The 14,091-nt window shown below is 38.7% G+C and overlaps 1 non-coding gene across 1 annotated transcript; it reads right to left on the bottom strand.

Annotated features, from left to right (window-relative positions):
• Positions 1 to 5,271: 5,271 nt before the first annotated feature.
• LOC141709772 (small nucleolar RNA R71) lies at positions 5,272 to 5,378 on the bottom strand. Its single transcript, XR_012570333.1, has one exon. It is a non-coding gene; the product is annotated as a small nucleolar RNA R71 (small nucleolar RNA).
• Positions 5,379 to 14,091: the final 8,713 nt, after the last annotated feature.

Here is a 14,091-nt window from a genome sequence, read left to right as displayed (position 1 = left end):
GTGGTAAAGCTAAATCGTACGCAACCTTCCCAATTTTCTTTAAAATTTCAAATGGTCCGACGTAGCGAGGTTTCAATTTGCCTTTATTGCCAAATCTAGTTAATCCCTTCCATGGTGATACCTTTAGCAATACATGCTCTCCTTCCTGGTAGTCCATATCCTTCCTAGATAGGTCTGCATATTTATGCTGTCGATTCTGCGCCGCTTCAAGTCGCTTGCGAATCAGTTCTACTTTTTCCCTCGTCTGCTGAATCAGTTCTGGACCTAGAATTTTACGTTCTCCTACTTCATTCCAACAGGTAGGTGATCTGCATTTTCTTCCATATAGAGCTTCATAAGGAGGCATCCCAATACTTGCTTGATAAGTGTTATTGTAAGAAAACTCCACTAGCGATAAGTGCTCGTCCCAATTGCCTTCAAAATCTATTACGCATTCATGTAGCATATCTTCGATTGTTTGAATTATCCTTTTGCTTTGATCATCTATTTGTGGATGATAGGCTGTACTCATGTTCAACTTTGTTCCTAGACATTCTTGGAATTGTCTCCAAAATCTTGAATTGAAACGAGGATCTCGATCCGATACAATCGATACTGGTACTCCATGACGCATCACAATTTCCTTGAGATATAAGTGCACTAACTTGTCCAATGAAAATCTTTCATTAATCGGAAGAAAATGTGTTGATTTCGTCAATCGATCAATGATAACCCAAATTGCATCGTGATTTGCTTTCGTTCTTGGAAGTCCCACTACAAAATCCATAGCTAAGTGCTCCCATTTCCATTCTGGAATATCTAGTGGTTGTAGCAGTCCGCTTGGGTGTTGATGTTCAGCTTTCACTCTTTGGCACGTGTAACATTTGCTAACCCATTCCGCTATTTCTTTCTTCATATTCGGCCACCAAAAATTTTCCTTCAGGTCTCTGTACATCTTCGTGCTTCCGGGATGAATTGAATATCTTGAACTATGAGCATCCTGCAAAATTTCCGCTTTCAGTTCTGGTACATTAGGTATCCAAATCCTTGAAGCAACACGAAAAATTCCTTTAGCATCCTTCAAACTGGTAATTTCTTCTCCTGTTAAATTGTCGATATCCTGGTCCATTACTTCTTCCTGACACCTTCTTATTTTCTCCAATAGTTCTGGCTGAAAAGTCATAGCGTAAATCATTTCGGTAGAACTTTTTGGTACACGCACTTCAATTTCCAATCTATTGAATTCCTTGATTAAGTCTTCTGAAGACGTTAACAGGTTCAATTGTTCCTTTCGACTTAAGGCATCTGCTACTACATTGGCCTTGCTTGGATGATAATTGATTGAAACGTCGTAATCCTTAATTAACTCTAGCCAACGTCGATGTCGCATGTTAAGTTCCTTCTGGGTGAAAATATACTTCAAGCTTTTATGATCCGTGTAGATTTCACATCTTTCACCATACAGATAGTGTCTCCAAAGCTTCAGTGCGAACATAATTGCTGCTAGTTCAAGATCGTGCGTCAGATATTTCTGTTCATGCGGCTTTAGCTGTCTAGAAGCATATGCGATCACGCTGCCATGTTGCATTAAAACACATCCGAGTCCTCGATAAGAAGCGTCGCTGTATATGACGAAATTTCCTTGATCATCAGGTAACACAAGCACAGGTGCAGTTACGAGTTGATTCTTCAGTTCTTGGAAACTTGCTTCACATTTCTCGTTCCATTCGAACTTTACATTCTTTCGCGTCAACTTCGTCAATGGTGTGGCTATCTTTGCAAAATCTTTAACGAATCTTCTGTAATAACCAGCTAATCCCAAGAAACTTCTGACTTCAGTTGGCGTCTTTGATCTTTCCTAATTTAAAATAGCTTCAATCTTTGCTGGATCGACTTGGATGCCTCCTCTACTGATGATATGTCCTAGAAACTATACTTCCTTCAACCAAAATTCACATTTTGAAAATTTTGCATAAAGCTGCTCTTTTCGTAATATCTCCAGTGTCGTTCTTAAGTGCGCTGCATGTTCTTCTTCTGTCTTTGAATAAATACAATGATAAACTTATCCAGATACTTCTTGAATACTCGATTCATCAAATCCATAAACGCTGCAGGTGCATTTGTCAATCCAAAAGCCATCACAAGAAATTCATAGTGTCTGTATCTCGTTCTGAACGCCGTCTTTGGAATATCTTCTGCCTTGATCTTTAACTAATGATAGCCTGATCGTAAGTCGATTTTCGAAAACCATGCTGCTCCTTTTAGTTGATCAAATAAATCATCAATGAGAGGTAAAGGATATTTATTCTTGTTAGTTAACTTGTTCAGCTTACGATAATCAATACACAGTCGCATACTACCATCCTTCTTTTTCACGAACAATACTGGTGCGCCCCATTGGGATACACTTGGCCTTATGATTCCTTTGTCGAGAAGTTCTTGCAACTGCTTTGCTAAATCCTTCATTTCAACAGGTGCCATTCGATATGGAGCTTTCGAAATTGGTTCAGTCCATGGCGTCAAGTCAATAGTGAACTCGATTTCCCGATCCGGTGGAAGTCCTGGAAGTTCGTCTGGAAAAACATCAAGAAACTCATAAACTACAGGAATATCTTCAATCTTCGGATTACCTTTGTCAGTATCCCGTACATAGGCTAAATAAGCTTGACATCCTTGGCGTAGCAATCTTCTCGTCTGCATCATTGTTAGAAATTTCTGCCTTTGCTTCTCACCTTTAAATATTACCGTTTTATTTTCTTCAGTTTACAATTTCACTTTCTTATTCGCACAATCGATCTGAGCATTATTACTAGCTAGCCAATCCATTCCTAAAATAACATCAAATTCTCCTATCCTGAAAGGTATCAAATCAACTGAGAAATGACATCTCCCTATCTTAATATCACAACTTGGGCATACTCGATCTACTGTAACCTGATCATTATTTGCTAATTTTATGACTAACACTTCATCTAACCACTGAGCCTCACAATCTATCTTAGAGATAAAATCTTCAGAAATAAAAGATCTAGTAGCTCCTAAATTAATCAATACTAGAGCATTTACGGAATTTACAGGGAGTGTACCTGCAAACCCTTGGAATACTAGCGGCCATTACAACTCCTCTGCAGTCTTTGGCAATATGTCCTTTTCTTCCTGATAAGTGGCATTTTATACCACTTAGAACGTCTTAAAATGGCTTAAATTGGTGTCTTGAAATCAAGTATTTTGTGTATTTGATGCGTTTTTCTAGTGTTTATGCATTTCAGGGTATTAGTTGCATTTCAGGGGAGGAATCATCAAGAATAAGCCTTGGCATGTGTTCACCATTGCGAGAGGAAAGGAACGGGCAGATTACGGCGAAGAAACGGAGCAAACTTGGATTTTTTCCAGTAGAGGTCTGCGCGCCCGCGCAGCTATGCTGAGCGGCCGCGCAGTAACCTGCGCTCCCGCGCAGCTATGCTGAGCGGCCGCGCAGGGTCGGGAATTTTGCTGAATTATTTTAGACTTCTACTTCTGTTTGGCTTCCAACTTCTATGTAATCTGAGTTTTATGGGACTATTATATAAGTAGATTTGAGACGTTTTCATAGGGGGGATTGGAAAAAAAGAAGATTGTGTTTTACGCAAGAAGCGAAGGAGATAAGGAAGAAGACCGATTTAGCACACCGCAACGAAGAGGAAGCATATTTTCTTGTGATTCTTGTTTTGTTGTAACGTTGGATGCTAGTTTTCTTGCTTTGACTTATTTACTCTTGTGACGTACTCTGTTTTAATATAATTAGTTTAGTTATTATTTTCTTGTGTTTGTTTATCATGATTTCATATGAACCCATGATGGCGATAAGTTCTATTATGGGCTAATCGTGATCATGGGGTTGCAACGGATTTATTATGGAATTCTTTAGTTAATTGTTTAATACTTTAGTGAGTGATGATTGCTTAATATCTAGTATTGGTTGTGCGTATTCGTCTTATGTGCGTCGCGAACATATAAGATAGGGTGTTAATCTCTTGTGAAGCGACGGTGGATCTTGAGATTTAGAACTTGCCATGCTAGCATAGGTTCATGTACGTTGTGCATGATTAGTGGGTAACTCTAACAGTTTTATTTGCCCTATGTAATCAAAAAGAATAACTTGTGCTTAAATCGTTGTGTTGTCAATTTCTGTAGACATATGGGAACTCAACATAATTGATGACTATTCAACTTCTATCTTAATTGTGGATGCTTGGTAGAATGGTATTAGTACAATGAAAGTTGGCTTTTATCAGTTTCGTGTTATTCGATTAATATCATCACTGTCACATGCTAAAGGTAATAACAATGGCTATAGAAGGAAGTAATAATGAAGTTGTGATCTCATGAGTGTTTATTATTGATAAATTGAAGTGTTAGTTAAATGGTTAATTAAGTAGTTAATTATAGTTAATATTTAATCAACAGTTTTAAGTGTTATTATCTTAACATTGAGAAGTAATCATACATTGGTGAGTGAGTTTAATTAGACAATAATTTAGTCTGAGTCTCTGAGGGAACGAACTAGAAAGTATTCTATATTACTTGCGAACGCGTATACTTGCGTGAATATTAGCGCGTGTTTTCGCCCTAACAAGTTTTTGGCGCCGCTGCCGGGGACTCGGCGTATTTGTTTAGTTTATGTACTTACCATCATTGGTCATTAGGTCTCAGTGATTAGGACGTAGTAGTTACTTATTTTTTTTCTTTTTTTTTTCGGTTGTGTTTCAGGTACTTTAGCAAGCGTTTATGCAAACTCGTTCTCGTGCTCGCAAGAGGACTTTAGATACAGCTGAGGAGACAGACGAAGTTCTTGATATTCCGGAGAAGTTAGATTTTGAGGATTCGGATTCAGGAACTGAGCAGAAAGAACCAGTAAACATGGGAGATCGTATTGTTCAAGCTGATCCAGCTCTTATGGATTTTTTTCGGCCTAAAATTGATGACATTCAGTCAAGCATCCTTCATCCGGCTATTCAAGCTAACACCTTTGAAATCAAGCCGGGCACTATTCAGATTGTGCAGAATTCTGTTTCTTTTGGAGGAGCGGCAACTGAAGACCCCAACATGCACATAAGGAATTTTATCGAGATCTGCAGCACTTTTAAGTATAATGGCGTGACTGATGAGGCTATCAAGTTGAGGCTTTTCCCATTCTCACTAAGGGACAAGGCTAAAGACTGGTTACATTCTGAACCAGCTGGGTCCATCACTACGTGGCAAGATCTTGCGCAAAAGTTTCTGGTGAAGTTTTATCCGATGGCAAAGACTGCTGCTATGAGGAGTGCTCTTACTCAGTTTGCGCAGCAACCTACGGAGTCTATGTGCGAGGCTTGGGAACGCTACAAGGAAATGTTAAGAAAATGTCCACATCATGGAATGCCGGATTGGATGGTGATCACTGGGTTCTATAATGGTTTGGGGGCTCAATCTCGGCCCATGCTCGATGCAGCAGCTGGAGGCGCCTTATGGGCTAAAAGCTATACTGAGGCGTATAATCTTATAGAGACGATGGCTACAAATGAGCATCAAAACCCAACTCAGAGGATGACGTCAGGCAAGGTACCAGGTATTCTGGAAGTTGATGTAGCCACCGCTATTGCAGCCCAGCTCCAAGTGCTATCAATGAAGGTTGATTCTTTGGCTACGTATGGAGTTAATCAAATAGCTATGGTTTGTGAGCTTTGTGCAGGTTCTCATGCTACGGATCAGTGTTCTCTTGTCAACGAATCTGTTCAGTATGTGAATAATTATCAGCGACAACAGCAGCTTGTCCAGCAACCTATCATCCTAACAACAGAAATCATCCAAATTTCAGCTGGGGGAATAATCAGAATGCTATTCAGCCACCATATCAGCAAGGAGTGAGTAAACAGTTTAACCCACCTGGATTCCAGCAACCTCAGCAGTATGCTACAAGGCAATCATATCCTCAACAAGGAAGTGCAGCTACACCTACTAGCGCTGATTTTGAGGAACTTAAGCTATTGTGCAAGAGTCAGGCGGTTTCTATCAAGACCTTGGAAAATCAAATCGGTCAATTAGCCAATGCAGTGCTCAATCATCAACCTGGCACTCTTCCCAGTGACACGGAAGTACCAGGCAGGAAGGAAGCTAAAGAGCAAGTCAAGGCTATTACCTTAAGGTCTGGAAAAGTAGCTGATGCTGAAAAGGCAAAAGAATTAGAAGCTGAAATTAGAGGTGAAGAATCTAAGCAAAAGGAGAAAGCGGCGGAACCAAGGAAGACTACTGTTGAACACACTCTGCCTGAGGCTAATACAGGGGAGAAACAGCTCTATCCTCCACCACATTTTCCTAAGAGATTGCAGCAACAAAAGCTGGATAGACAGTTCGGGAAGTTTCTGGAGGTGTTCAAAAAACTTCACATCAATATACCTTTCGCTGAAGCTCTTGAACAAATGCCTAGTTATGCGAAGTTTATGAAGACTATTCTTTCAAGGAAGGTGAAACTGGATGACCTTGAAACCGTTGCTCTCACGGAAGAATACAGCGCTGTTCTGCAACAAAAGTTACCACCAAAACTGAAAGATCCAGGAAGCTTCACCATTCCTTGCACAATTGGCAATCTGACATTTGACAAGTGCCTTTGTGATTTGGGAGCAAGCATTAATCTGATGCCGTTGTCGATCTTTAAAAAACTGGATCTGCCTGATCCAAAACCCACATACATGTCACTACAATTGGCTGACCGTTCCATTACTTACCCAAGGGGCATAGTTGAGGATGTGCTCGTCAAGGTGGATAAGCTCTTCTTTCCTGCAGATTTTGTTATTCTGGATTTTGAGGAAGATAAGAAGATTTCCATAATCTTGGGAAGGCCTTTCTTGGCTACTGGCCGTACCTTGATAGATGTGCAAAAAGGGGAACTTACTATGCGGGTCCAAGATCAGGATGTGACCTTCAACGTATTCAAGGCAATGAAATTCCCTACAGAAGATGAGGAGTGCTTAAAAGTGGATGTGATTGATTCTGCGGTTACTTCGGAACTCGATCACATGCTAATGTCTGATGCATTGGAAAAGGCCTTAGTGGGGGATTTTGACAGCGATGATGAAGATAGCAACGAGCAATTACAATATCTGAACGCTTCTCCCTGGAAGCGAAAGCTGGACATACCATTTGAATCTATTGGTACTTCTGACCTCAAGAACGCAGAAGGAAAGCTCAAACCATCAATAGAGGAAGCACCTACCTTGGAGCTCAAGCCATTACCTGAACACTTGAGGTATGCTTTTTTAGGTGATTCATCTACGTTACCTGTTATTATTTCATCTGACCTTTCAGGTAGTGAGGAAGACAAGCTCTTAAGGATTTTGAGAGAATTCAAATCGACTATAGGATGGACCATAGCAGACATCAAGGGGATAAGTCCTTCATATTGTATGCATAAAATTCTGCTAGAGGAAGGTAGTAAGCCAACTGTGGAACAGCAGCGAAGACTGAATCCCATCATGAAGGAGGTGGTGAAGAAAGAAATTCTGAAATGGCTAGATGCAGGCATCATTTATCCTATTTCTGACAGCTCATGGGTGAGCCCCGTACAATGTGTACCTAAGAAGGGAGGTATCACTGTGGTCGCAAATGAAAAGAATGAGCTCATCCCTACTCGAACAGTTACAGGATGGAGAGTATGCATGGATTATAGAAAATTGAACAAAGCCACAAGGAAGGATCACTTCCTGTTAGATATATTTGATAATGTCATGGCTAATATGTTTTATGTTTAGATTTCAGATCTTATTTGAACAGAACAAATCAGTACTTAACTGATCAGTACTTATACTGGAAGTCAGAACTTAAGGGATATCAGTACTTATGTTATCAGGAGATAGATATCAGAACTTAAGTGCTGAAGGACGATCAGATAAGGACAGTAGCTGATTAAAGTTAAGAAGATCAAGATAAACATAAGAAGAGATATGCATGAAGAAGGAATTCCGTGAAGAATGGAATACTTGGAATAGAAGATATCTGATTGATATATTTTAGGAAGCAGAATTATATTCCATATCAATTAGCGAATATCTTGTAACTGTGTAGTATATAAACACAGGAATAGAGTTTACACTATAAGTGTTATCATTATCGAGAATATTATTCAATATAACTCTAGAAGCTCTCGTGATATTTTGTTCATCACTGAGAGATAACAGTTCCAGATTGTAACAGAGTTTATTGTTTAAATAAAGTTTGTTTTCTGTTACATAAGTTCTTGAAGTTTGATTTGATTGTAATAAACACTGTATTCACCCCCTCTACAGTGAAAGTGTGACCTAACAAGTGGTATCAGAGCTATCTGTTAACACACATACAGTTAAAGATCCAAACACAATCATGTCTGACACAGAAACTCCAACTAAGCCTACCAAAACTGAGGAATCATCAAAGACATCAACTCAGAGTCGATATGAGACTATCAGAGTTCCCATATTAAGACCATCTGAATATCTCATATGGAAGGTAAGGATGACCATATTTCTGGAAGCAACAGATCCAGAATACCTTGATAGAATCAGGGAAGGGCCTCACAAACCTACCAAGCTCGCTGTTGTAGTTCCAGGTGAAGCAGCAATGACCGTACCAAAGGAAAAGAATGATTACACTGCTGAAGATATAGCATCTATTGCTAAGGATGCCAAGGTACGTCACTTATTGCATAGTGCCATTGATAATGTAATGTCAAACAGGGTAATCAACTGCAAGACTGCTAAGGAGATATGGGATGCACTAGAGACAAGGTGTCAAGGAACTGAAACAGTTAAGAAGAACAGGAAGACAATACTCACTCAAGAGTATGAACACTTTGACTCTAGGACTAATGAGTCATTGACTGATGTATATGATAGATTTGTCAAACTCTTGAATGACTTGTCATTAGTAAATAAGGAGTATGATCTTGAAGATACAAACCTCAAATTCCTGTTAGCTCTTCCTGAATGTTGGGATTTGAAGGCAACAACAATAAGAGACAACTACAATCTTGATGAAACAACTCTTGATGAAATCTATGGAATGCTCAAGACTCATGAACTTGAGATGGAACAAAGAAGCAAGAGGAAAGGAGGAAAGTCAAGAACGGTTGCTCTCAAGGCTGAAGAGGAATCCCCCAAACCATCTTCCTCAAAGAAAGATAAGGGTAAAGCTCTTATCATAAAATCTGATACTGAGTCATCAAGTTCTGAGAGTGATGATGACTCAGATTCTGAAAGCTTGCCTGAAACTGATGCTGATGAGGAGATGATGAAGCTGTGTGCTCTCATGGTGAAAGGAATCACAAAGATTGCATACAGGAAGTTCAGGAAGGGAAAGAAGTTTTCCAGGAAAGGCATAAGTTCTGATAAGAAGAATTTCAGAAGATCTGAAGGAAAAGGAGGAAAGTCTGACAGAGGAGATTACGCTAATGTTAAATGTTATAATTGTGGTGAGAAAGGCCACATATCTCCTGATTGCAAGAAGACCAAGAATGACAAAGGCAAAGCTCTTGTCACAAAGCAGAAAAGCTGGACAGACACCTCAGACTCTGAAAGTGAGGAGAACTATGCATTGATGGCAAATGCTGATAAAACAAGTTCTGAGAGCAGTTCTGAAGCTGCTGAAACAAAGGTACCTCAGACTACTTATGCTTTTCATACTGATGATATTAATGAGTTGAGAAGATATCTTAAAACCATGTTTGTCAGTTATAGAGATCAAACTTTAACATGTGAAAGATTAACTTCTGAAAATCTTGCTTTTAAGAAAAGAAATAATTTCTTAGAAAAAGAGTTAGTCATGTTTCATCAAACTCAGAAGGATAGAGATGATGCTTTTTATGTTAGGGATGAAGTGCTAAAAATGAATGAATCTCTAAAAACTGAGTTAGAAAAGGAGAGAGAGATTATCAGAACTTGGACTAACTCTGGCAAAACAACTCAAAATTTACTAAGCAGTGGAAACTGGAAAGAGGGCTTAGGTTATGGAGAAAATAATGAAAAAGGAACTGAAGTAATTAAGCCTGTTGATAAGCAAAAGCCGAAGTTAAAACTTGTTAAGTTTGTAACTGAAAAATCTGAAAATGAGAAATCAGAAGTTAAAAAGGAATTAGCTTCTGACAAACTAAAACAGGAAAAGACAGCTGAAGTTAACATAGGCTTAATGACAAAGAAGCAGCTTAAGCATAAGCTGAAAGATGTTAAGAATGCAAACAAGGCAAAATCACCTAGGAAAAACAGGAATGGAAAGGAAGGTGTGAATAAAAGCAATAACTATAAATCTGTTCCTGATGCTCCTAGGAAAGCATGTTATAACTGTGGAAGTTCTAACCATCTGGCTTCTTTTTGCAGGAAGAATAAGAATATTAACTCCTTATCTACAAAGTCAGGAGTTAAGAGTCAGTCTGTTAGATACAAACCACAAAATCCTTGTTTTCATTGTGGTAGTTTATGGCATTCCATTTATACTTGTAAGGAATATCATAGTTTGTACTATGATTATTATCAAATAAAACCTTCTTTAAAGAAAGTTTCTGTTGTTCCTTCTAGTATAAGTTCTGATAAGAAAACTGTTAACATAAACTCTGATGCTAAATCCGCTGCAAATGTTAACAAACCTAAAAAGGCCAAAGGATCCAAGCAAGTCTGGGTCCTTAAAACTAATAATTAGTGGTCTTTTTGATTGCAGGGCAACAGGAAAAATATTTTAGTTCTGGACAGTGGATGTTCAGGACACATGACTGGAAATAAGGCCCTGCTATCAGACTTTGTGGAGAAAGCTGGCCCAAGTGTTTCTTATGGAGATGGCAACATTGGAAAAACTTTGGGATATGGCAATATCAATCTTGGGAATGTCATTATTAAAGATGTAGCTCTGGTCTCAGGACTTAAACACAACTTACTGAGTATAAGTCAAATCTGTGACAGAGGTTATCATGTTGATTTCTTTGCAGAACATTGTGAAATAGTTAGTAAATCTAAAGGAAAAATTGTTCTGAAGGGATTCAGGCGTGGTAACATTTATGAAGCTAAGCTTTCAACAAGTTCTGATGGTTCTGCAATCTGTTTAGTGAGTAGAGCCTCAACTGAAGAAAGCTGGAATTGGCACAAGAAACTCTCTCATTTAAACTTCAACAAGATAAATGAACTGATCAAGAAAGATCTTGTGAGAGGACTGCCAAAATCAGTGTTTGTTCCTGATGGTCTTTGTGACTCATGTCAGAAGGCTAAACAAAGAAAATCTTCGTTCAAGAGCAAAACTGAATCATCAATTCTTGAGCCTTATTATCTACTTCATGTTGATCTATTTGGTCCAGTGAATGTCATGTCTATTGCAAAGAAGAAATATGCGTTGGTCATAGTAGATGAGTTTACCAGATACACATGGGTGTATTTCTTGCACACAAAAAATGAAACTGCATCTATCCTCATTGATCATGTCAAACATCTGGATAAATTGATCAAAGATTCTGTGAAAATTTTGAGGAGTGATAATGGCACTGAATTCAAGAATTTGATAATGGAAGAGTTCTGCAAAAATCATGGAATAAAGCAGGAATTTTCTGCTCCTGGAACTCCACAGCAAAATGGAGTTGTTGAAAGGAAGAATAGAACTCTAATTGAAGCTGCACGAACAATGCTTGAAGAAGCAAAGCTTCCAACCTATTTCTGGGCTGAAGCTGTGCAGACTGCTTGTTTTACTCAAAATGCAACACTCATTAACAAGCATGGAAAAACACCATATGAGATGGTGAAGAACAAGAAGCCAAATCTCAAATACTTTCATGTATTTGGATGTAAGTGTTTTGTTCTCAAGACTCATCCTGAACAGCTATCCAAGTTTGATCTAAAAGCTGATGAGGGAATCTTTGTAGGATATCCACTTTCTACAAAAGCCTTCAGAGTCTATAATTTGAGAACAAAAGTGGTCATGGAATCTATCAATGTCTCTTTTGATGACAAGAAGATCACTGGACTTGAAGATTGCATTGATCATGATCAGCTGAGATTTGAAAATGAAGATTCATATTCTGATACCTCAAGTCCTGACAGTCTAAGTCCTGATACTGTGAATTCTGATGGATTAAACTCTGATGTTATTGAAACTGTGGTGACTACGTCAAAGGAAGATGCACCAATGCAGGGGGAGCATACTCAAGATATTATCACATCTCAAGAAGCATCAGAACATACATCTGGCTCTTCAAATTCTGATTCGTCAAGTTCTGATAAGCCAAGTACTGACAGTACTGAAAATCTAAATACTGAAGGATCCAACTCAGAGAGCATAGTTTCAGGGGGAGCATCAGAAAATGAAACCGAAGACAGCATGAATCATGGGGGAGCATCCAGTTCTAGAGAAAATCTTCCATCTGCAAGGAAGTGGACAAAATCACATACACCTGATTTAATAATTGGAAATCCTGAGGCAGGTGTCAGAACTAGAACAGGTACTTCTAATGAATGTCTTTACAATTCTTTTCTCTCTCAGTCTGAGCCAAAGAAAGTGGAAGAAGCTCTTCAAGATGCTGATTGGGTGCAAGCAATGCAGGAAGAGTTGAATGAATTTGAAAGAAACAAAGTCTGGACCTTAGTGCCAAGACCCAAGAATAGATCGGTTGTTGGTACAAAGTGGGTATTCAGAAACAAAACTGACAGTGATGGCATAATTGTAAGGAACAAGGCAAGGCTGGTTGCAAAAGGATATTCTCAACAGGAGGGAATTGACTATGATGAAACATTTGCTCCAGTTGCTAGGTTAGAAGCCATAAGGATATTCATGGCTTATGCTGCTCACAAAAAGTTTACTGTCTTTCAAATGGATGTGAAAAGTGCTTTTCTCAATGGAGAATTGGAAGAGGAAGTATATGTTGAACAACCTCCAGGCTTTGTAGATTCCAAACATCCAGATTATGTCTACAGGCTTGATAAAGCACTTTATGGACTTAAGCAAGCTCCTAGAGCATGGTATGAGACTTTAGCTCAGTTTCTTCTGGAAAGTGGATTCACCAGAGGAACTATTGACAAAACATTGTTCTATCTCAACCATGGCAAGGACTTACTTTTGATCCAGATTTATGTTGATGATATTATTTTTGGGTCTCCAAATGACAAACTTTGCAAAAAGTTTGCCAACCTAATGCAGTCAAGATATCAGATGAGTATGATGGGAGAACTTAGTTATTTTCTGGGCCTTCAAGTCAAGCAGAGTGAAGAAGGAACTTTTATTTGTCAATCTAAGTACACCAGAAATTTGCTGAAGAAATTTGGAATGCAAGACTGTTCAAGTGCATCCACTCCCATGGCCACTGCAACAAAACTGGATAAGGATACTGGTAATTCAGTAGATATTACTGATTACAGAGGTATGATTGGCTCACTTCTCTATCTAACTGCTAGTAGACCAGATATCATGTTTGCTACCTGTCTTTGTGCAAGATTTCAAGCAGATCCAAGAGAACCTCACTTAACAGCTGTAAAAAGAATCTTTAAGTATCTCAAAGGAACAGCTGATCTAGGATTATGGTATCCTAGAGAATCAGATTTTAAATTAATAGGTTACTCAGATACAGATTTTGCAGGTTGCAAAATTGACAGGAAAAGCACAAGTGGTAGCTGCCAATTTCTTGGAGGCAGGTTGGTTTCTTGGTATAGCAAGAAACAAAAGTCAATTTCCACATCAACTGCAGAAGCAGAGTATATTGCTGCAGGAAGCTGCTGTGCACAGATTCTCTGGATGAAGAATCAGTTACTGGATTATGGGTTAACATATTTCAAAATCCCTATTTACTGTGATAATCAAAGTGCTATTGCTATGACAGGTAATCCAGTTCAACACTCTATGACAAAGCACATCAGCATCAGGTACCATTTCATCAGGGAACATGTGGATGAAGGTACAGTGGAATTGCATTTTGTTCCCACAGATCAACAAGTAGCAGATATCTTCACAAAACCACTATGTGAAGCTACCTTTTCAAAATTGGTAAATGAACTTGGAATGATTTCAGGTTCTTTCTCTAAATCTGCTTAAACTTGTTCTATGTTATCAGACTTTATGATCAGTATTTACAGAATTAATCTCTTTGTATATTCTGTGCAT

This window comes from Apium graveolens, chromosome 2 (assembly GCF_009905375.1).
Source record: "Apium graveolens cultivar Ventura chromosome 2, ASM990537v1, whole genome shotgun sequence".
Taxonomy (NCBI): Eukaryota; Viridiplantae; Streptophyta; class Magnoliopsida; order Apiales; family Apiaceae; genus Apium; species Apium graveolens.
Note: the sequence above shows the minus strand (reverse complement) of the source record. Positions and strands in the feature narration are given on the sequence as shown.